Source organism: Scophthalmus maximus, chromosome 18, assembly GCF_022379125.1.
Source record: "Scophthalmus maximus strain ysfricsl-2021 chromosome 18, ASM2237912v1, whole genome shotgun sequence".
NCBI classification, from domain to species: domain Eukaryota; kingdom Metazoa; phylum Chordata; class Actinopteri; order Pleuronectiformes; family Scophthalmidae; genus Scophthalmus; species Scophthalmus maximus.
In genome coordinates, this window is record NC_061532.1 from 7,668,971 (window position 1) to 7,694,307 (window position 25,337).

The following is a 25,337-nucleotide window of genomic DNA, read 5'->3' on the forward strand; positions in this document are numbered from 1 at the left end:
GAAATCAAACCGAATCGTTAGTTGCGTCACTTAAGCACAATACTCTTAAGTTTGCTGTGGCATTAGACCACTTGTGTCATCACCAAACAAGTGAAGATTCATGCACAACACTGCACATATTCGTGGGCATGTTTGTATCATACCCCCTCTGCCTATTTGACCTTCCTTTACATAAAAGGTCCAATGATTCACTGTATTTCAAAAATCCACCTAAGCTTCTTATGCATTTCACAGTGAATGTCATCAGACTGTGGAGGGGAAAGTTATTGTGTGCACTGAGGGGTTTTTTCCGTCCTCTTCTGTATCTATTTCTCTTGGAGCATGACCAGTGGTAACATTTTTTTTTTCTCTCCAACACATTCTCCAACAGATTATGTGAGTGTTGTTTGCATGTGTCTGGAGTTTTCTGTGAGCCAGCTCGCTGTATGTTTGTGTGCGTATATTGTAGCTTGTGCCCATGTGCATATGCATGTGAATTTTCAACTGTGTTTACTGCATATATGCATGCTTTCGTGTGTGTGTGCGCGTGTGTTTTCCAGACTTCATAAACATTATGTGCTTCTCAGTCACAGCTCCTCAGCAGAATCTCCCAAAAGGCAACAGGAGATAAGACAAGCCTGGTCGCCCATAACAACTACTCTGTGACCATTTAGTGGCCTCCGTGCATACCAGCGACTAGGAAGTGAGCTAATTAACCCGGAGTTCAGGATGGAAGGAGAGCAGCTTTTTAATAAGATTCTCAGGGTTATATAAACAGTGATACCCCTTCAAACTCCCAGGAATAACATCACCCAGCGTCTGTCCATCTGCTGCGGGAAGGAGGAGGAGGAGGAGGTGGAGGTGTCCTGTAACTGGGCTTTAATGAGGCAAACCAAGACACCAGAAGAGGAGAGGACCAACAGAGTGCTGCTTAGAAGGTAAATCGAGCAGACACACACACACATACACAGATAGACACACACGGACTATTACAGAAATGTTGTAGTGCTTCATGAACGCATCTCCACTGACTATTTTCAGTCCTTGACCTTGAATATAATCCTTTCCCTCTCCAATTTGCCTCAAATATCCTAATCCCTAACATCAAGCCTTGTGCAGTACCTATAACCTTAGTCTTACTAAACCTCATCTTAATCTTGCCTGGATCATGCCCTGATTGTAATTCAAATATTATCCCCAGTGTTGTTTAACCATTATCCCTATGTCCTACATACTAAAACGTCCCCTGTAAATGGACGAGGAAAGACACAGTGTCATTGCTTTGCGGAGTTTCCCCTCAGTCGCTCCATCATATCTTTTTTCGTGCATTTAGTCGACAAAGCTCAGAATCACCGGATTGTGCACAGTACGGGAGATGTTTTTTTTTTCCTTCCCTAACGTTACAGCAGTTATTGTTGCTTTTATCTTCTGTCCCACAGTTGAAGAAATTTGACAGTGATTGACTTTTAAAGAAGAAGTCAACTGATTTCATTTCAGTTAGTATCCTGCTAAATTGCTGGAATTTAAACTGTTTTAACTTCACCATTTTTCCAGCAAAGCTCCCTCAATGGCCATAGCTTGTCATTTTGTCAGTGGCAATAATATTGAATATGTGTATTATGAAGCTGATTTCCCCCAGAATCTATCACAGAAAAAGTTACATGGCAATGGAAAATTGATAAATTAGTTTTCTGCCCACCTGTGGATTATTATATGCAGAAACAAAATAGAGAAAACTCCTCCCAAAGGACTTGATCCTTCTATAAATGACTTTATTTTCATTCAGATCAGATTCCTGTCTGATTAAAAAAAAAAAAGAGTGGTGAACTCACATTATGGAAACAGAAAAAATGAAACCCTGTACTGGATCTCTGCCATGTGCAGTATGAAGTGATGCCATTGAACTAAGTTCAAGTGCAATGAACTCTATGCGCCGCACAGTCAAACTCATGGCAGTTTCTGTAAGGGAAAGAAAAACAGTGCAGCTTTACTGTGACTTTACTAAGGAAGGAGGGGGGCGGTGTTTGTCTGTACACTCCCATGGCGGCTACAGTAGTCAGCTGTTGGAGGAGCAGGGCGGAACTGGATGTGGTTCTGCCGGATGACTCACCCTGTCAACCAGAGCCACTCTCATTCATTCACTCAATTTGCACGCGCGCTCCTGTGCACGCGCGCCGAACGTTCACGCGCAGGCACGTTTGGTCGGTGGGTGGGTGGTGATTGGAGGAGGAGGAAGGGGGGCGCTGCTGAGCTGCTGAGCTGCTGAGGGGTTCCCAATCGAAGCGCATCAAGGCCAGTCAGTCTCCACTGGAGGGCGAGTGGTACAAGAGCACCGGGACACTCCGGGAGGGAGACGGGACAAGAGAGGCGGCGGCGGCAGCTGGAAGACACTCAGAGAGACAGATAGAGACAGACAGACAGAGAGACAGACAGACAGAGAGACAGACAGACAGAGAGAGACAGACAGACAGAGAGAGAGAGAGAGACAGAGAGACAGACAGAGAGAGAGAGAGAGACAGACAGACAGAGAGAGACAGAGAGACAGAGAGACAGACAGACAGAGAGAGACAGAGAGACAGAGAGAGACAGAGAGACAGAGAGACAGAGAGACAGAGAGACAGACAGACAGAGAGAGAGACAGACAGAGAGTGTCCCGACCCGGACTCTGCAGAGCATCATTTCTCACCGCCGCCGGATTAAAGCCGTCCCCTCGTCTCCAGCAGCGGAATCACGTAAGAAACACACACACACACACACACACACACACACACACACAGCGAAATAATATATATATATATATGTGTGTGTGTCTGACGGAATATTATTTCAGAGTAAGTGCTCAGTTCACACGAAGCTCGACCTGAGTGTTGGACGTGACGCGTCTCTGTCCGTCACACGGATGCTGTGGTTTAAAAACTCCATCACGCTTAAGGCTCACGGCAAATCCTGCTCCCATCATCCAGACGACACACACACACACACACACACACATACGCGCGCGCGCGCGCGCACACTAGCCGCTGCTAGCTAGCTAGCTAGCCAGGCGCATTCAACACGGAGCGTTAGCCTGATAGCGGTGTTTGTTCTGAACCGTCGCTCCGCTCGTCGCCGCGGCCTCTCCTCCAGGTAAGAGGGACACATGCTGGGGCCGCCGCGGCCTGGGGACTCGATGAAGCGCGGCGGGGTGTCGGGGGTGTTTCCAGCGGCGGGGAGGCTAGTCCCCGGAGCTAGCTGCAGCGACGTGACCGGCTGCACCGTGTCCGCGAGTCAACGGACTGTTGCTGCCGTCGCCCGCTCAGATGAGTGGCCACCTTGTGCTTGTGCTGCCCTGTGACATGTGCGGTTTCAGCAGAAGGTTACGTTGACATGTTCTTGTGCAGCCGCCGTGCATCATCCCACAGCGCAAGGTGTCTCTGACTCAGTCAGGGCAAACTGCAAAGTGCTATGGTTTCTTTCAAGAGCATGACATTTAGTCTCGAAGATTGTGTGTCTTTAACAGTGCACCTCCAATGTCATATACATCTACTGTAAGATGAACAACAATAACATCAGATATTGATGCTATTTAAAAAACAAAAGACCAAGATGAGGGGGATGTGTTTATGTTCAGTCTCCTCTCACCCCATGTGCATCCCATGAATGAGTGCAATGTGTTGAATGTCAGGTTTCAGTGTTGACGCCTTGTTCTGGGTTGAGTCGGTGTCAGTCTGCCGTCTGCAGCCTCTCACCCATCTCCCACAGAGCGGAGGATAGAAATTGAATGTTGCTTTCTTTCTCGATACGAGTGCAAGTGACAGGGCCGCTTGGTTCCACATATGGAGTCAGAAAGCGGGTTTCTGTTTCTCACAACCTGTTTTATCACAAACAGCCAGGAGGCAGAGTCTAGTGCGAGAGTGATATCCGAACAGCAAATAACCCGTCGGCTTATTGGCTGTTCAGATAGCCCCATGGTGTATTATTTGGCCGGAGGTTTCACGTGGGCGTAGTTCTGTCCCCTGAGAAACCTGTTGGCCCAGCTGCTCCAACCGTCATGTCGACTTGTACGTAATGAGGAACCTTTTTCTTCTTGTGAAAAGCCCCACAGGTGTGTTATCGTGGGCCCTCGATGTTATTCGGCCACTGTGTCTTATCTGTAACGGGGCTCCTGGACAGACACCACACAGTGTGTCCCTGTCTATAAAAATTACAGCAGGCTGCCGGTGTCCCAGCCGCCCCCTCCAGGTTTGTCCTCTGGTGCAACATGAAAGATCACCATCGTCACGTAAAGAGGGAGAAAACACACATTCTGCTCTGGATTATTGACAGTGCCAGGTAAACGTTTCACCGGTGATTACGGAGGCAAACATTACCCTCCCTCGCACAATACCAATCCCTCACCTGTGGCTTCAACCGGTACTGTGAAGCTGTTTGTGATGAATGGAGGCGTACTAAGGAGCTTAGAGGCTAACTGAGGGAGTACAGGTGCTTTTGTTATTTTCTTTTTTTGGGGGGGGACTAGATGACTCTAAGTGTTATGTCTTTGGTGCACTTATTTTCAGACGGTCTTGTCCTGCTGTATCTTTATTTGGTAATATGAAGACATGATGGCTTTAGTGATGCTATATATGCAAATAATGCACTTTGACCATGATTATCACCGGCATATATTGGTTTTAAAGATTTGAGGAACAAAATTAGCTACACTTTTTTGCATCCTATGATGTATTTTCATTATAAATGTTATGTCCTCTACATGCTTGTCCTCCACTGATATTCTAGAATATTTTTTGGAGAATTTGCAAATGTTGTGAGCGCTGACTGGCCTTGCTAGTTTTGATATGAATTTCACTGAAAGAAAGTCATTATTTTCCTAAAACTTCAGTCGTAGGTGATCATATTGTACTGTAGGTGTAACCATATGCACAGTGGGACCGGTTGTCCTGCTTGAAACATATTGCGTGTTGTATTTGTCTCTGTGCAAAGCAGGTAGTGGCGTGCGATTACATTTTTTAGAATTGGATGGATTCAAGTTTCATTTGAATTATTTTCAATATCTCTATGCATTAAACAAGACGGAATAACAATATCCTCGCTTTGAGACACAGAAAGGCTAACAACAAAATTCGATTTCGACACTCGGATGAAAAGACGGTGTATAATGGAGGAGGAGGAGGCGAATATATATTTTTTAAAATCTCATATTCACATATTGCCAAGCCTAACGAGCTTTACAAATGGGACTGTGTCGCAACCACAGATATGCTGCTGATCAGTGTATGAAATGTGTGGTTGGGACACACATTTCCCATGTTTGGTCTTTCCGGACTCCTGTGCTTCTGTTGTTAGCTCGATTGTAGCTGTAGGGTTTTGGTCCAAACGGCAATGAAGTGATAAAATCTCCTTTTCTCTTGTTTGTATTTTTTTCCACACTGGCGTACTTGCCAACATCATATTGAATTGCTGGAAGGTTGGAGGTTTATTCTCGTGGGACTTAAGTTGAACTCTATCCCTCTGTCTGCCAGTTTACTGTACATCTCAATTACTTGTTTCTATTTTTGAAGGCTGGCGAGTGCATTCGCCTGTTTTCTCTCTATTTGTTTTCTCGTGCTGCTTTTTTCTTCAGGTCTGGTGTTGATTAGCTCGGCCGTCTCCACATCTAGTGCGTTGTTTTTTCGAGGTGGTCTGCTATATCAGGTTTTTTATATCACAGCGTAGTTTTTTGCCGCAGCCCTTGACAAAGCTGTCAGTCACCCTCGTGGATGTTTTAAGGCCTCGCAGAGAGATCTATGAATGTGGCAGTGCAGAGAGACAGCCAGATGGATTGATTGACCAACAGACGAGCATACTGGCACTCAAAATGACAGGCCAAGTGACATTATTGTGTTACAAAAAACTGTGTTGAATCACAACCCTTCCATGTGTCTGCTTCTATTGTAAAAATCGAACAAGCTGTAACACTGTTTCAGATCTGTTTGTCAATATTGTGATTTGCTGAATGTTTTCCTTGGCAGGGGAGTGAAGGCGTGTGGTATGTGCTCATCTCTCTGTGTGGTTATAGCTCGGGTCCCGTCCTTCCTGCTGTGCAGAAGGGTTTTTAGACCTCAGCCAAATAACTCCACATTGTCTGTGATTTATGAAATTCTTTCTCCTTCTTGAAGTATGTCCTTTTTTGTCTCTGCAGGCCCAAGACATGAGCTTCTCCCGCTGAACGTCATTGATGCTGAACTGGTGAGTTTGGGGTTTTCTTTTTCACTTCCAGGGATCACTGCTGCAATACACATTTCTGTTAAAAAAAAAAAATTTGCTTCAGCCGAACAGAATTGTCAGCTAGTAACCATCTGGTTGCAACTGGTGAAAAGGGCGTTCTACCAGGATTTAACTGTAGCAGAACACAGACAACCATTTCAATATTGATTTCTTCTTTCCGGAGCATCCAGTTCATGATTGCATATTAATGGCCTAATCTGCATTAAGTCAATTGAATAAAGTGTATGCTAAATGTGCGTGAATCATATGGCCTCATCCCGCCTGTAGGCCTACCTGACAACTTATGTAATCAGGATGTCTCGGCGTGTAACCTAATGTGCCTCTGAGGGCACAGAAAACCTAGAGGGAAACCCAGAGACAACAAGAAGGGGAGGACTGATGAGGGTTTTCCTGCCATGTAAGTTTTAGCACAGAAATCTACTTGACACTTATTTTCCCCCCCTTTGTTATTCTGTCTTTGAGGCCTCATTAGAGATCACAAATGCCTTTTCCTCTAAAGCATTCAGCATGGCAAACAAGCAACAAAATTGAGAGCCGCAAACGGCGGACATTATATTGGATTTGTGCTGAATGATGAAAGCAATTTTTCACTGTCTTTTCACCGTATCTTTCAAATGAGATTGATGTGCAGCGTTCGCCAGACATCACTCACTGATAAGCAGGTTGCGTGGCTGCTCCCGCTGCTGCTGCTGCGTGCTCCCTCATGCCAAGCTAGAAACTGTATTGTGGCTGAGAGGTGATTTCTCTCTATAATATGTTCTGTATTAATGATGTCATCTGTATTAATGATATAATGTGTAGCATGAAGGCGGTTTGTCGGCTGGCCCTGTTTAATTTATGTATGCTTCAAGCTTACATTTTTTCATATAGGAGAGAGGTGTCCCTTTTCATTTTCTCTAAATTATATTTGCTTCATTGCAAACATATACTTACAGCTCGATCGATATACTGCATCCCGATAATACCGCCCTATATGAGCCTTTCACAGACATGTCGGTGTCAGTGCTTATGATTACCGATATGAAATCCTTAATGTACAGAATAAACGATGCCGGAAAATGTGCATTTATGTTTACATTTTACGTAATATAAATTATGTTTATTTTTTAAATTCAAGTTCTATATATTTGGTTGTATTTGTGTTTTCTTTTTTAATTATAGTTATTTATAATAAAGTTTATGGTTAAACTAAACTATCAAGTCTCAATTACATTTCTTTGTCATAAAAGTTTGATTACAACATTTTAGGAATCCTTGACAGATTAAAAAAATGTTTATATATCGACCGATGTATCTGTATCGGAAATCTTGTACTCCATAATATCCCAAAAATCCATTTCATTCGCGCTCTAATATATATAAATATGATAGGGTAGAACGATTGTTTACAAAAAACGATAGTTGACCAAATTTATTTTAGAAAGGGCAACAGAAGGCTATTTTAGTAGATTGAATTTGAGTTTTAACATAGCAACAACACTAAAATGTAGTTATTATTAATGATATTTTATTACTACTATTTATATTTGCAAGTGTGGTGTCGCACAAGCATCAGCACAGTGTCAGAATTCAAAGCAAATGTGGATAAATTTTCACTTGAAGAAGCGCCTACATCAGATTCTTCCACACAATGAAAATAAATGCCGTTATAGAAGCAGCAGCAGCAGCAGTCATACACGACACTGCCCGTACCGGCAGCAATGTCAGCCGCAGCAGCAGCAGCAGCAGAGTCAACAAACCTCAATCCATTCCCATTGCGAATGTTTGCATGGACACGGCGAGCACCCTGACACGCTGTCCTGCCCTCAGCTGCATTTTCAGACCTTGACAACTGTTGACAATATGGACGTGACAGTCACTTGAGGCTGCGTCCAGGCAGAGGAGGTGTCACTTGCAAAGGAACTTGCATTTTCAAATGTAAGAGTTAAATGGCTGCTCTGAAATGGCAAAACCCAAATTTTGCCAAGCTTGTTTTGCAATATATAAAATGTAAAGTAACAAATCTTTTAAATCATTGTATCATATAATATACTGTACGACATGACTGAATACCATGTTAGTAGTTGTTGTGAAGGGAAAGTTGTGTGTAGGAATGCCTACATCTACTTAAGCTACACTTACTAGACTTGATGTGGGCTCAGTTTAATTTTTTCCTAGTCAGAGAACATTTTAGAATTGGGTTTAACCAACAAGTCATTAAGGGTGAGCACATGCACGACTGATACTGGATTGTATAACAAGTATAGGGAGTATATCCAATATCCGTTTATAATATGATTAGCCAGCTAGCTAATGTAGAAGACAAGTATGACAGTTGTAAAGTCGGTCATCAAGATTATTTTTATGGTTAAAATTATGAGCTTTCCAGGTATGTATGTGAAAAACTAGTTTGCATCTTACGGTGAAGACGCCGCTTCACACCGCACCACTGTCTGCTCAGCTGTGATGCGTACCCTGCTTCGCGTGCTGTGGAGAGGTTGTTTTTAATCAATGGAGCCAGAGCAGAATATGCTGGTTAAAACAACATGACAGCGCCATTTCTAGATTATCACAAACATCTTTTTCTCCATTATGTTCAGAGAGAAACACTTTCCATAACAAACCACGTGGGCCGACCTATACACCGATACCGCGATAAGACGATACCAGGAGATGTAATCGGCCGACTGTAGAAGTATGCTATTTATATAGTGCTAGATCATAACAGAGGGGCTCTACTCGTCATTATGGATGTGCATTTCTATGTGCAGACATACCAAATGGCTCAGTGAATTCCAGCATTGCCTTCTGCCTGCTCTGTGCAGTGATAAACCACTGAGCTCCACTCCGTCAGTCGTAGCCTGAAACACGACGCACAGCTGATCAAAACCTGGCCTCAGCCCTCAGTGCTCCAGATGTTGTAGATTAACATGCGCATGCACCGTTTGCTGCTCAGAGAAAGTGAGATGTCAGTGACGAGAGAGTTTGTCTCCACTACAAGGGTAAGTGTGGCTGGAGGGTGAACGTAATGACAGGGCTATTCTCCTCAGACTCTGGCAACACACCGAGGGAGAGAGAGGGGAAGAGTCAGAGATGGAAAGCAGAAGAAGAATGGTTAGAAAGAGAGGGAGCTGCTAACTCTCACACCAACAGATGGGAGCTGCAGTCATCAAGTCAATATTTACTCTTTCTTGGCGAGAAAATTGGCAGCGTTGGCTCGGCTGTTTCAGTAGCAGACAGTGGGAGCATCCTGGTTTGTGTGAAAGAGGCTTTGATGAGTTAAAAACAAAACTATAGTGATGATAATCGTAGCTCAGTTAGCCGCGCGCACTCCTTCCAACTACCCACCCAACCCCCACCTTCACACACTCACGGTGTGCACTTTCACTTTACCCATGGCTCAATCCACTGTGGGGATACACGTGAACGCAATTTGCACTTCCAATTAAACTGTCGACCTTCGCTCCAGAATGCAAAACTTGATTCCGTGCCATCCTCCCCTGGACAGCTATTATTACCCAGCCAGCCCAGTAATAGAAAGAATAGGGCTTTTCAGTACAGCGACGTGGATCATTGAATTCAGCAAAAATAATTACAGCATTTATCAAAGTGTCAATATTTGAGGGGGGAAATTAAGAAACCTTTCGGGACTCTTAGCTATTGATTGGGTTTTGCATATTGTCTGTTTGCTTATTGATTTATTTGTCCGTGTGACGTAAGCCACCGGGTGAGATGAAACCTGTCCTCAGATCACGAGAAACGCAAAGCAGGATGTGGTTTGTGTTTTTCCGGGACAAAGGCTTCAACAGGCAGGAAACTGATTTCAGTTATATATACAGTATATATATATATTTAAATTGCATTTTCTTACATATAAAATATAAAACGCATGATCTTCTAGTGTGTTGATTGCAAAGATGTCTTTAAAGACTTAGTAAGCGAGTTTGGAGAGAGCTTGTCTCTCTCTTTGCTGTTGTGGTTATTTTCCTGCTCCGGCCGGTCTGTGAACACGGGATCTCGGGTATAGGAGGTCCCGCAAACCACTAGGCCAAAACCTCGGCGTTGCAGCTCTACCCGCTAGCAGGTCTCTGAAAGTGTTGTTGGTGCAGCCTGCACCATTGGTCTGGTTTCAATGTACAGAGCCTGGGCACATTATGTTCATATTAAGATGGAGAGCAGAAACACAAGGCTAGGGTAAGGGTTAGCGTTAGCCTTAAGCATGCTGCCGAGCCTCGAACACAGCTCCAGCACATGACTCGCTGGCCAGATCAGATGACTAGATAAACAGCAAGAATGTTGCTTCTTCCTTTTTCTACAGCACTGCTCTTGTCTGTGGGGAAAGGATGTGTGTGTGTGTGTGTGTGTGTGTGTGTGTGTGTGTGTGTGTGTGTGTGTGTGTGTGTGTGTGTGTGTGTGTGTGTGTGTGTGTGTGTGTGTGTGTGTGTGTGTACGTGTGTGTACGTGTGTGTACGTGTGTTTGTGTGTACACTATGTGCCAGAAGAGTATCTTTAATCAGCCCACTCTATGAGATATAAAGTCCAGCAATCATGTAACATTTAGCAGCCTAACTTATCACTTATCCTGCTCAGCTGAAGTTGAAATGCAGAGTACACACTATTACTATTTTGTTATTGACCTGCATAATTAGATGGCTGTGAGGGAGTGTGTGGTTGGTTTTATACAAATATCTCAAAGAGGAACAGCTTGTGAGTATTTCATTTATGTCTTTATTTGTTTTGTGTATTGAGAAACAAAAGTGGATTTTAATGGTATTTTTCTCTGAATGCATGGCGCTTTCTCTTAAAGACAACGCCGCCTGAACTCCGGCACGGCTAGAAACAAACACATTTTAGTCCGAGTGTAAACAGCACAGCAGAACGGGCAAGCGGTTCCCTCACATGGATTTGCGATCAGTGCCAGATATTTGTCATAGGCCCCTGGCGATTTCTCATCAGCCACTTCTCGCATGTCATTTAAACAAACCCCCGGCTCAGCACATAAATCCATTAGATGGATATCATAACAAACTGTGGAAGTAATGTAAAGTTTAGAAAAGTGTCACAATCAAAGCACATCATAAGAGCGTTGTAAATCTTCCTTTGGCGAATGCTGGGAGACATTCTTTTCCCCCGAGTGACATTATTATAGCACATGAGGAAGAATGGGAAATTGCACACACTGTATATAGCACATATTATATATACACAGTCATTCCAAGCAAGCACTTACTTAATCCTAAAGACAATTGTTCAGGGAAAACCCTCTTCAACTTCAACTTTCGTTGTGTCTCCATGGCCCTATTGGAACACCAATTTTTACTTCACGGAGATTCAAAATTGTAGGCTTAATACGAACTGTAGGTTTGAATGAGCCACAAGGGATTTTTAACAATCCCAACGGTTTTTATTCCTGTTCATCATCAGACCATAGGTCTCATCCATAAAGTTGAAATTTCCCACCCTGCCAACTGTTTTAAGGATATGATTAACCAACTGTAACTTTTTTATAATCTTTTGAATTTCCGTTTCTGTGACACAAATTATTATTGCTGGTGTTCGCAAGTGTGGTTAAATACAATCAGCAAATTCATCTCGAGCAGCTACTATGTCAGAAAACCAGCAGGAAGAGCAACTCCAGCCAAACAAAATTATGTTGTTCAAATGAAATCAGAGATAACTGCAACCGCAATCTGATTCAACAGTGCAAGTGGAAGGAGTTGGAGGTACAGCCTGCACCACTTCAATTTAATGAAATGAGAGTGAGCTGCTCCTCGTTCTCTGCTGTCAGACTGTAAGATTTAAAATGCCTAAAAAGACCATGTTTTATCTTAAGTTGATGAATTATTGCGGCCGAAGCTGACCTTAGTGACAAATACACTGCTTTGACGTCTATACACAATAAAATCCACTCCGTGTTTAGTTATATCATTTTGATGTACACTCGCAGAAGGAGGAAATGTTTGGTTTGCAATGGCAGTAATTCAATATATATCTCATTTGTCTGAGGGAGACGGAACGGTACATTACTGAAATCAATGTGGTAAGATTAAAAACAGTATCGCTTATTTTAATGCGGCCCTTGTTTACTGTGAACCTCTCGTGGGCAGGTAGGCAGTACTGGAACGGCATATTATCATAAACAATGAAAGCTAATTTAGAATTTATAGTGGTAGTTACAAAATGCAAATGCAATTTGCCATTCTTGTGTCACAGAACTGGCAGCAAGTGGCTGTGTGATCTGGCCGAACGTCAAGCTCCAATGTCCCGTCCTATAACACTGTATTTTCTTACTCTGCACAAACTTCTCTACAACGCCTGCTATGACACATCTGAATATGCTGCTGAGTTTGCGAAACTCCTTCAGGCATTTGGTGAGAGGCTTCAGAACATGAAAAGTAAATAAAAGGAACTGAACGTATTTGTTAAGCAATTAAATTTGGAACCAGCTGATTTGCCTGACAAACTACTACATTAAATTATTGAGCTCGAAGGCAACGAGGAGCTCAAGACTCAACGCAACAACCTCCCTCTGCACAAGTTCTATAAACTGCACGTACTGTACATCCAGACGATTGTCCCGTTCTGTGGGGACGTGCACTGTTTGCATCTCTGTTTGGGACAACCTTTTAAAAAGTGACTCGGTTCTGCTCAACTCCGACTGATCCAAACTTTGGGAAAAAATCTACGAGTAACATTATCATCACTACCATGTGACATCAGATGCCTCGCCAAAGAGAAGCTGTTCCAACCATCACATTAGAGAGGTTAGTGCGGCATGTGTTCAGTAGTTCAGTTATGGCCCTCGGAGGCTGTTTATAAAAATTGAAATGGCCCATGATAGCTAAAAGGTTCCCCACCCCTGACCCCGAAAAAACACTGAAGAGTCTAAAAATGGCTAAAGTGACATTTAAGAGCCATGTGCAGAGGCTTCATTCTGACAGTGTTCCATGTCTTACTAGCACAAATTACCCTAGTATGATAGTGTGCGTGTGTGTAGACCCAGACCTAATTTTGCCCAAGAGAAAGACAGTCATCCATCATTCTCCAAGGCAAAAGAAGTGATGTTCTCTGTGTTCACTCTCTTTGACTCTCTAAGTAGAAAAACTCCCTTTCACCTTTTCTCTATGTTTAAATTTCAGTCTCTCTGGCTGCCTATCTCTTATTCAGGCCCCCGGGGAGCTGGCTCCTCACACCATCATACAGAAAAGAAAGAAAGAAAAAAACTGAAAAGTCAATGTGTATTTGAAATGTTTTGGTGCATGTGCGTCTCTCTCCCTCTTTATCTGAGTGCCTCCCTCTCTTCCGCCACCGTTCTCTGCTTCTCTCTGGACGCCGCTGCTTCTTTCTTTACCTTCCGTTTCAGTCTCACCCACATTCTACTGAAAAGACACGAAGAAAGAACTGTTTCAACTCATTCATTCAGTTAAAGTCAGTGCTGGTAATGTATATATGATATACAATTTACAAGTCATGTATTCTATTGAAGCCAATTGCATTTTTCCATATTTAGAAAAATTTATCTAAATATTCATCACATAATTAGGTATTCAATTGTTCTTCACCACTATACCAAAGGGTCAATCTAAAAGTTGTATTGACCTCTTTCAGCAGATGCAGATATATGCAAATGGTTTTCCAAAAGTAGTGGCCCACAATACATCTATTCATTTCACCCATGACTTTTGGGTTGGTATTCTGTTATTCTCTTACTTTGGGCGAGTTAGAACAGAAGATACCACTCTCATGTCTGTACGATGAATTCAAAGGTGCCACCTGTATTTAGTGAGCTTACTCTTGCACAAACACTGGAAAAGGGCTCAATAACTTAATGGTGCTGGTTGCATGGCAACCTCACACTTACACCTTACACTTCAGTTTATGCACAGGTTACAGAAACAAAATTACAGAAAAAGATAACGTGTTTATTAGTGAGCTTTAGAGGTGTCGGAAAGATCATTTTGTGTTCCTGTCTGTCTGGATTTCCATCAGACAGAGTCGTGCTTTGAAATCAAGATTTAATGTTGGAAAAAAACCTCATCTATTTTTTAGGACTTAGGAAAGTCATTTTCCAATCTGGTGACCCTCCTCTAACCCTCCGAGGAGCCGCATGGCTCTGTGGGACGCAGCTGCATGAAAAACAGGAGGCAGGGTTTTCTCAGAGTGCTCCTCTATTGTGTGATGTCCCCTTCGTAGTGACCCTCAGAAAAAGCATTGTAGAAGACCAAGTTATCTTACTCAAAAACGCATGGACGGACTTTGACCAAACTTGATGGGAATATTACATTGAAATAATATCTGACAGAGCAGTGTTAGTGTTATGCTGAGGTCTGCCTTCAGCTGAGAACTGTACGCTTGTAGCGCGAAAGTGCACAACAAGGGCGCTACCAACATACTTGATGCTGAACCCTGCTTGCCCGCCTGCCGAGGATGGTCAAAACTTAATGGTGGTTTTGTCAGGACACTGATGCGCGCAGCATTTCTCCCAGCGCTGCAGAGAGGGAGGGCACGAGTGACAGCGGGTAAAAGAGCGCTGCACACAGCTCTACGATTAAGTAACAATGCAAAACACTACCTGAGAGATCTGTTGTGTTGTCTAAAAAAATCTGTATCATTATGAAACAGGGGTGGGACAAATATAGTATATATAGTAGCCTTTACATAACACGCACAGCGTATGCCGGCCCCCCGGCCCCTTCAGTTTTAGATGAGGCTATTCCAGGTTACAAGTATAATGTCACCTCCCTTGCCACAACCCATCTTGTGATACCTGTGGGACTGTGTGTGTGCGGTTGGCTGCATTATCAGTGCTGTCCTTTTAATCAGCACCCCCGTGTGTGTTCCCTGTTGAGCTGTCACAGGTTGAGTGATGATGGCGGAGCTGCCACTGTTTACACCGTTTAAATCCTCCGGCAGGTGGGGGGGAGATTACCAGCCTCTTACCTGTTGCCCTAATCAAAGGAATTATTATCGCACCACTGGATGTTACTCGGAATAGCACCTTCTAAAAATACACACATGCTCCAAACACTCACAGAAAGGGCAGAGGGGAGCTCGGGTAGCAAAGCACATCCATCCTTTGTTTGATATTTTGTATCTGCCACTCGACCATAGGGGCAGAGGTGCTTCCTGGGAGTTTCCATGGTAGCACAGTTGTGGTTTAATTTGCGAGTTAAAAACAAACCCTTAAAGATTATCGATTCAAACTGAAAATGATGGATTGATATTGCTTATTATACTCTTTATTGTTATTATTGTTTTATTCATCATCTCTCACTAGGCTAGTTCACTCTTTGATGGATGAAGGTGAAAAAAGTACTTTCTTTCACCTGTCTTAGTCCAAAAAGCCTTGGACAGGCTGTGTATCTAAAATTAAACCAGATGAACAAATTTGGTTTGTTGTAGAATTGATTTTATATTTGTACCATTCACTTTTAATGGGATTTCATTGCAATGTTACATTACAGGGAGTCTTTATTAGCTTGCATGTACAGGCTAAAGACTAGGGGTGTCTGTCTGTCTGTGTCTTTATCTTTCTAGGCCTTACTGTCGTGTTATCGGCAGATTGCTCAGATACATAAATACTGATCTCTGCATGCGTGACACGACTTCCCTTTTTTTTGGCACAGAGCGTTCCCACCGATCCACTCCCCTGGCTGAAGAGGCCTGTGAACAGCTCTTGTCCAGCGAAGCCTCTTGTCATGTAGAATTTTTGATCCATATAAGCTGACACGGTGGTAGAGGCCCATCCACATGAAGAGGAGAGAGAGAGACAGGAGACAGAGAGAGAGAGGGAGAAATATAGATAGAAAGCAAATGACTCAGGATCAATATTGAGTTGATAAATGGCAGATTATCTGTTAAGCCATATTGACAACTAAAATCAGTTCTTGATTATGAATCGATTTTTTTTTGTTGTTGTTCAATTCTCCCATTAATTTTTTTTTGTTTTGTTTTCTTCTGGCTATTAGATAAACAGCCCTTTTGATCCTTTGTGGTTTACATGGGCTACTTGTAGAGTCATGTCATTCATAATCCTGCTCATTATGATGTCATGCATAGCCACATTAGTAATCAAGTGCCACTGCTTTGTATTACATTACAGTGTCAGGATGTTCCTCACTGCACTTTGCCTCAGTAACACATTTTTATGTTTAATGAGCTGAAGGCCTGTGGCTGTTTTGGTCCATATGTACTTTATAAACGTCTGTTTTATGGGTATAATTGAGATTCAGATAGTTGAGCTTTGCGAAAGATGGTTCCCCTGGGAAAGACCCCTCAGGAAATGGTCATACAGGAAGTAATAGGCAGAGAGCTTGTGTAAATGATGAAACAATGGAAACAATCACGACAAATTTTCTTTTGCATGGATTATTAAGTTGTTGTGAAACACATGCTGAAAATGCCCTGCAATTATTGGTTTTCAGTCATCACATTAATATTTCAATATGGTTGTCCATATTTTTGATCAAGTTTGTCTCTTCGATGCTCCTGAACACCAGTGATGTAACCTGCATTGGGTGTCTCGGGCCATTCAACATCGGAATCAGAATAGTGTGGAGTAGTTCATGTTATTAAGTTAATAAATCCATGTTGTTTCATCCTCTTCAAAGTGTGCCCGGAGGATGTAGTGTACGATAAGCCTTGTGCAAAATGGAACAAAGGAGCTTGTCACAGGATACTTTTTTTTTTTTATTGGGCTTACAAAATTCAACATTATTAAACTCCGATAATCCCAGATGTAAATAGAATCTGCAGAACGCCAAATTTCTTCTCTTAGCTGTTGAAATCTGTCCTGGGCTGTCTGTCTGCTTATCTGGCAAAGTTTATCTTTCAAAGTGACTGTATAAAGAAACCATTACCACCACAGTTCCTGTGCTGCATGAGGCAGAGCAAGACGGAGCTGTGACGATGAGGTGAGGAGAGACACGAGCAGAAACACGACCACTGCTAAGTACAGGAAATGTTGAGGAATTTGTCTTGTCTTCGTTGTGGACATAAGGATAAAAGATGTCATTCCAAGAGGAGGATTATCCCTATTTCCATCTATTGTTTTGTTCCCGTCTCTCCCCGCCGCTCTGTCTCTCCTTCTGTCCCTTTTGACCCAGTCTGGACTTTACATTTACTCTGTGCTTTTAGCACACTCCCCCTAATCCTCATCGACATATACCTGACGCGAAAAAGATAAACGGCGGAGCAGATGCGTAGGTGGTGGCGTTTGTCTCATTTGCCAGCTCATTTCCACCACTGTCTCTGTTGAAGGCAGCCTTTTCTTGAGGGAAGCGGCTTCCTATTAAAATTTTCGTTAGCAGAAGCCAGAGGAATGATTAAAATTCTGCACAAGCCAAAAAGGATGAGGCGTTTGATTACACCCCAGTGTGATGTGCGAGCAAACGCTTGTGTAGGGATGGGTGTGCGTGTGTGTGTCAGTGACTTCCCTGAAGGCATCACAAAAATTATTTATAATATTATTAGAAGTGTACACGATGAAGCTGTATAATGAAGTTACCAGCACATTGGATATCTGCAAATTGAACTTCATTTCTCTCTTCATTTTTTCTGTTTTTTTTTCTTTCAGAGTGGTCCAGTGCTGCTGTCCTCCAGTGTTTCCCCTCCCCTCACTCATCTGTTCCTCTGTCTGTCACCTGGTAAGAACGCTCAGATTCACCTCCCACGTACAGTATATACAGTACATTACAGAGGCTCGCAGTCTTTTTCAGTCCTTTTACGTAATCATCAGGTCCCTGTCTGGCTTGAACTGCAAATTGCTGTCACCTTAATAAAACAGAGCATCTATTCTCGTTAATGTGATGTGATATAAGTAATGTGTTAGGCCTTTACAGTGTGCATATACCTCAGAGGAGTACAATGAGCATTAGTGTGTTTTTTTTCTCCCCAATTTGAACAGATGTATGATCTTAGATTTCATGACTACACAGTGTGAGAAATCAGAGTCAAACATATGAATCACCAACACAAGTTTAAGTTAAACAATATTCTAGAATTGTTGACAGGACAAAGGTGTCTCCTCCCTGGGTGATATTTCACTTTTTTGTTTTTCTACCCTCATAATGTCTGGGTAGGACTGTAAACCCAAACGATAACAGAGCAGCTCAACAGATCAAATTATGTTACAAATAGCCATTTTCATATCTCTGTGACACCCCTGGTGATACAGCCAAACAAGAAACTTCAGCAGTCGTCTCCCTACAATGCCAGCTGGCCTTACAGGGGCCTCACACCTGTTGCACATTAATCCTATAAAATCTAGTTTTCGATTATTACATCTTTTTTTATGATGTGGGACAAAACACGGGTACAGAAGGGTTCCTGCAAAAGTAATAATAACATGTCACAGTCTTTAGTGGGAGACCTTTGTTAAAACCGCTGTTTGAATCAGGAAAAGATTGGCTTGATCTTGGTGTACATAGATCTACAAATGTAAGATAAGAAAAAAGGATAGTTATCTCTTTTTGGGGGGTAGAGAATCCACTGTATTCATGTGTAGCTTCTCTAACAAGGTGTGTCCTAGTGCACAAGAACAGCCTTCAATTTTAAATGCAAATGGTGTTGTGCAGAACTCTAATGTTGGAATACACAAGCAACATTTCGAGAAAGAAATACATTTCTACATGTGAAAATGCTGCACGTATTAATATTTAGCCAGTGCTTTTTGCATGTACCCGGGGAAAGCAGCAACACGAGCTGGCTCTAATGTATAATTCCCAGCTATCTGTTATCCCCAATTACAGGGCTTGTTTACTAGAATCGAGGGACTCGTGGATCTGTTTGGGAGTGTGTGTGTGTTTGTGGCAGGGGCTGTTAATGATCGGGGTATATGGTCTAGTCTGTTTGGAGTCTTGTGTGCGTGAGCGGGCAGTTGGGCTGGGTGGGCTTGTGAGTCCCTCTGTCTCTATATATACACTGGGATCCCATTCAGAGGCTGAAATGTGAGTGTATGTATGTGTATGGTGTTTTATGTGCGTGCGTCCGCATGACGCCACTACAGCCAGGCCAGCCAGAGGCTATTACTGGCCAGAGGGTTGCTATGGAGACCACTGGTGTAAGAGAAGGAGCAACATCTGTGGGGTGTTTGTTTGTCAAGACAGGTTTCCCTCGTTCCGTCTCTGTCTTCTCTCCTCTTGTCAGTCTAGTCGTTTGAAACTCAAGAACAAGAGTCATGATAAAAAATTTCCTGTTTCTCGTCATAAGCGTTTCCAAACATTGGCAAACAAGGCACTTGAATGTGGAACCAATTTAAGCTGTGATTTCTTGGGCAGCAGTTCAGCTGCCTGTGCTCCACCATGCTCACGGGAGGCCCTCAGGCTGTGTCAGTCAGCAGGGAACATGGACTCTCTTCACTGGGTTCATGCCAGTGGAAAGCTCAGATTCTGGGGAACCATTTAACCTCTGTCCCTGCTCCCGCTCTCCACAGCTCCCCTCTCTATATGGTCATGTTCTATTTCCACAGCTTCTTTCTCCTGGCCGCCTTATCGGCAGCTCAGCAGGGCACAAATTCTCTTTTAATAGGTACTTATTTGGGCAATGGGAGAAATCCCATATTTTCGAGTAATCCCTGCTCCCTCCCACTGCCCTGCTCCTGCCCTCCTCTTGTCCACCTCTCAAATTCTCAAGCTTCTGTGTATTACTCATTCCTCATGCTGGGTAATCCCTCATTTCTCTGTGTCCCCCTCTGACTGGACAGCAGTATGGAGTGTGGGTGGAGGGCTGCTATCATGTCAGATCAAGTGCACTCTCTGAATTGAGTTTCTTGTTTTGAGTTCCATTAATTTGGAATACGTGAATCCTCTAAAGTATTTTCCCAAGGTCCCTATTGTGCTGTTTTTTTGCAGTAGCCAGTGTTCAGTGGCTTCTCAAGCGCTTCACTGAGGTCAGCCAGACTATGTTGTTATCTTTGACCATGTTTGGGCAAACCTGCCCCAGAAGAGCCCTCTGCAGGGTGTGTAGCTGGGCAAACTGAACCTTTGACCCCCTAATCTGGTCTAAATGAGACCGTCAAACACACAGCACACACGACGCAGAGTCTGTGATGTAACAAAGTAATTTTGGGGTATTCAGTATTTTCCTTCTCCAGGCATCCTTCTGCAAAGACCAGTTGCCTAATGAACAAACGAACAAATGAACATGCTTTTATAAGTTGCCCTGCACCTTACCTCCCTCACCTCCAAGTGAAACGTCAACCCGTTGATGCCAAGATTACACTAAGCCTTGGGTTAGATTCTGTCTGCGTCCTCACATATCTTTCAGAATATTATGAAATAGATGTCAAATAGCCAAAAGTGCTTCTTCAGTATTAACTGATCTGTTCCTGCCTACCACAGCAGTGAAAGGTACAGTGTTTTGGGTAAAATGTAAACACCTGAATGCTGAATAGTAGAAAATTTAATTAGTTGAACATTTTGAACAAAAATAAACCAAATGCTTGTGTTCAGCCAAATCGTTTTAAACGTTCCGTTTTATGTTAGAGCTTTGACCAAAATTGAGGTGAAACAAAAGCTAGTTGATTCCGCTTCAGAGGGGATTGAGATTGATTTTTGTCCTCACCAGACTATCAGAATAAAATGTTGTTGTTCTGCTGTCTACACAGGCCCACTCGTCCTTCACATTCACATCACTCATATCGCAGTAGGTCCAAACACTTAATAAAAAAATTCTAAATCCATTGCGTATACTTCGAAGTCTTTCTAATACATCTGTTCCAGTGTGATGTTTCTATTATCGACCAAAAATGGTCTTTTCCAAGTTCCATTCTTTGACTTCAGCTCCACATATTCATCACTGGGCAAAGATGGAGGGATTCCAGTTATGTTCTTAAACGCATTTCCCTAGGCAACTACTTCAAACATCAGTAATGACATGAGGATTCCCCAAACAATTCAGAATTGTTGGTCCTGTATTGTTTGGCCATCTTTTGGTTTGTCTGCCTTTATTCATTTCCTTGTCGAATTACTTATGTGATACAACGTCTGTTTCGAAATGTCAAGAAAGGTTTTGACCTCAGAACTGTGTCCCAGTCTGAGGTTTTGGATAAGTATGCTAAGCCTGGCCCCTCTACCTCATTACATTCAGGGAACTCCCTGACTAAGTGCCTTTCTTCAAACAGACACATAGACAAACTCATGCACAAACACACATTCCATAAGGTTGATAACTCAAAATTGGTTCTTACAGAGAAAGGAACACAAGTACACGCACACGCACACATGCACACACACACACACACACACACACACACACACACACACACACACACACACACACACAGAGAGAGAGAGAGACACAGTCAAACATGCAGTGCTCTAAATACCTCTGATTAAGATTGCTGATAATCAGGGGACAGCCCTTACCGCTCCCTACCTCTGGTTCCCTCTGAGGGGCCTCAGTATTCCCTCGGTGAGTCATTGCGGGTCGTCATTGGCCCTTGGGGGGACTTTCTCTGATCCACACTCATTTATTAGGTGGATGCTCCGTCCATTAGGCCATGTGTTAAATTCTTTGTATAACTCAGTTTGGCAGAGGGTGGATGTGAAGGACTATATATAGCTCTTATATAACTCTTTGTGTGTGCGTGTGTGTCCCAGTACGTGTGTGTGTGTGTGTGTGTGTGTGTGTGTGTTTTTTTTGAGCTAATTTTCATCTTCATCTGCTTTTGGCAGCTGACCTGACAAACATGTTGTGTTTGAAATCGAGGGAGATCCCACTGTGTGTAAAAGTCTTATTCATTCCGACTGTTCGTGGGCGTTATTACATTTGTGCGCTTGTGGTAAGTGCTTGTATGACTCCAGATCTTCTGGTGGACCACAGTTGGGCACTGCAGTGAGTGAGTGAGTGTGAGTGTGAGTGAGTGAGTGAGTGAGTGAGTGAGTGAGTGAGTGAGTGAGTGAGTGAGTGAGTGAGTGAGTGAGTGTGTGTGTGTGTGTGTGTGTGTGTGTGTGTGTGTGTGTGTGTGTGTGTGTGTGTGTGTGTGTGTGTGTGTGTGTGTGTGTGTGTGTGTGTGTGTGTGTGTGTGTGTGTGTGTGTGTGTGTGTGTGTGTGTGTGTGTGTGTGTGTGTGTGTGTGTGTGTGTGTGTGTGTGTGTGTGTGTGTGTGTGTGTGACTGACTGAAAGACAGCCAGTTTCCATCCCAGGCTCAAGTCAATTATATAACCCAGCACCAAGGAGCGTGAGTGAGCAGGGCGATCATCATCTATAAAAGGTAAGGACGAGGTTAGGAGAGGGTCCTTTGGCTTGGAAAAAGACATTCTTCAATTCAACTTCCTCATCCACAGTCCTAGTGAAACAGAATATACCAATTTTTCGTAAATACAACCCAAAATAAAGCATTCATTAGCCAACTGACATTAGAGGGGAAGACAACTCCACTGATGCAGTGTGAATTTTTTATTACACGTTGGAGGGCCTTCCTGTCCTGAGTGGTGCGGTTACCGTACCGCACTGTGATGGAGCTGGTGAGAACACTCTCCGTTGTAGCCCTACAGATGTTGCTGAGAACTGTTGGTCTCATGCCAAATTTTTTTTCAGCCTTCTTCACAGTCGCTGTTGGGACTTTTTGACCCGCACACAGGATCTCCATCCTTGTTAAGGTTAAGTACATGTTTACTCAGCGATCACTGTCTTCCTCCACACCACCACAAGTGACTAAATTTAAAGTAGAAACAGATGCAAACCATAGCAACATTGATTTCACTGCCATATGTGCTGTTGTTTAGAGACCAGAGGTCTTTATGGTGTTAAAAAATCCAAAAAAACAGTGCTTTCGCTGCTAAGGGCTCTGATTGAATTAAAGATTACTTTTATCCACTGTAAACAGTAGCATTTTTATGATATGGCATGAGTACTGCGTGTGTGATATGAGCAGCAATCTATGGACAAACATAAACCCTGCTGCTAACTAGATTCTGTTTGATAGGGCTGAGTTGAATCTAATTCACGGCAATACAGTCCAACAACCCTGCCACCACCAGAATGTTGTAGTTCCTCTACAATATTGAATGAATGTCCCCCTCAGAGCGGCAACCTGTTAAAGTCTGCTTCCAGGATGTAGAGCGTGGTGTTCCTTTTTTTTCTGTGTGTATCCTGGTTGGTAGTTGTGTTGCCGGAGGTCATAACATTGACTGTTTAACTAGTTAATCTGAGGAGTGTGTTTTTTTTTCCCTCTCTCTTTCTCTCTCTCTCACTCTCTTTTGATTTTCCTCAAAGTGTCAATACCGGTAACTTTCTACAATATCCATGGCCACAATATTATGTACAGTATAATGGATTTAAAAATCCCTGAACTAAACACAACAGTTATAAAGCCTTTATTTCAACCATTTTAGAAATATGTTGATTCTACAAAATGGTACATTTTCAGATGATATTTTGTGTGGGACTGGAAAATATTCTAATTTGTTCCACTTATTTTGTTCCCATCTCCTGTGCAATTAAGTTTCATGACAGAAGAACCTTACATCATAATACGTTAGAATACAACACCACCACAGTCTTTGTCCTGTAACCCTTCTGACTTATTCAAGTTAAATTTAAAAGGGCTGTCGTAGAGTGGTGATGATACATTGTCCAACCTGTGTTGTTCTGACAGACAGTGCAGTAAAACAGTGTTAGTGAAGTTGAGATGGATCCCTCTGATCTCTGGGTGTCTTTACTTCTCATTTACTCCTCTCTTGCTCAAATCCTGTCCTTTCCCGGCCGATCCTGTGTGTGTACAGTATGTGCACATACATTACACACACCTGCATAGTAGGCGACGTTCGCTTCTGGGTTGCACACAGCCTGCGAGGTAATTCATTCATACCAAAAAAAGTAACTCAGATCACCACCGTGATCGACTTTTTTTTCCTGAGGTAAAAGAAAATAACATCAAATAGTCGACTGGCGTGTATTAAGGTGCATATCTGTCTGGGTCACGGTCAGGCTGAATGCAACGCACATACATAGTAGCTACGTGTCATCTCTAATATGCATCATGGCATCTGTCAAGAAAGGGAAAAAAGTGTAGATGTGCATTCCAAGAGAAGTGGACAAACGATTATTTATTTTAAAAGACAAGCCAATGTGCCAACGTTTGTGGGGACGTGGTTGCAGTTATTAAAAGGCCAATCATGATCATCGTTACAACTCAAAACATGCAGCTAAACTGCATGAGTTTCAAGGATAAAATGGTCTTGGACATAGTTAATGCTCTTTCTGTGGAGTTTGGTTGCCCAACAAGGAGCTTTCACCAGACCAAATTCTGACAGATAATGTTATGTTGGCAAGTTTTATGGTGAGTGAGCACAATAGCTAAGAAGCCGGAATTTCATTCAGTTGAAGAATGTGAAGGTGTCTTGTAGCTGCTGCGGAGTTGCTGCAACTGGATAAAGTAAAATTGTTCCAAAGGGCCAGTTTGTCAGGAAGAACCACCGCAGAGCAGATTATTGATATAAAAAAAGATATTGAAGAAAACACTGAAAGCAACAAATCTCCATTTTTTCCCGTCTGGCCTGTGATGAAACAATAGACATAACAAAGACATCTTGTACATGGGATTACTACCAAGTTTGAGAGGAATTGCTGTGGCAACTGGAACGGAACAAAAGCCTGCTATGACATCTCAATATGCTGCAGAGTTTGCTAAACTCCTTCAGGCGTTTGGTGAGAGGTTTCAGAACATGAAAGGTAAATAATAGGTGATGAACTTGTTATTTAAGCCATTTATTGATGAACCAGCTGATTTGCTGCAAAGCAATGAGGAGCTCAAATCCTGGTCCAAAAATTAATGAATTCTTCCTTGGGTGATGCCCCACCCTTTCAAAACATTTCATCCAAATCGGATCTGTAGTTTTTGAGTAATCCTGCTGACAGCCAAACAGCAATAAGAACATAACCTCCTTGGCAGAGGTAATACACTATATAGTCATAGTCATTGTTGTATCAAAATTCTGTATTCATTGTTTAGAAATGTGGGTTTGCAAGAAGAAATAACCATTTAAACCTGTGTTAATAATACATTACGACTGGTATAGTAAAAAGAAAAAGTTATACAACCACATCCTCAACAAATGATGATGAAAAACAGAATTTAAATGCCAGTCATAATGAGCAACGCTAAATTATGATTACAAACATTTTAAAAT

General features: G+C 42.7%; 1 protein-coding gene across 3 annotated transcripts in view; it reads left to right on the plus strand.

Moving 5' to 3' along the window:
* Positions 1-2,528: 2,528 nt before the first annotated feature.
* LOC118290191 (1-phosphatidylinositol 4,5-bisphosphate phosphodiesterase beta-4-like) overlaps positions 2,529-25,337 on the plus strand; it is a 58,914-nt gene continuing 36,105 nt past the window's right edge. For 2 of the 3 annotated variants that reach the window (XM_035617658.2, XM_035617664.2), the window contains exons 1-3: positions 2,529-2,711; positions 6,140-6,186; positions 17,780-17,849. The gene's annotated coding sequence lies outside the window, so the exon portion shown is untranslated. Of the gene's footprint in view, positions 2,712-2,761; positions 3,106-6,139; positions 6,187-17,779; positions 17,850-25,337 lie in introns of those variants that run through there. The other variant, XM_035617661.2, reaches the window with a different exon arrangement.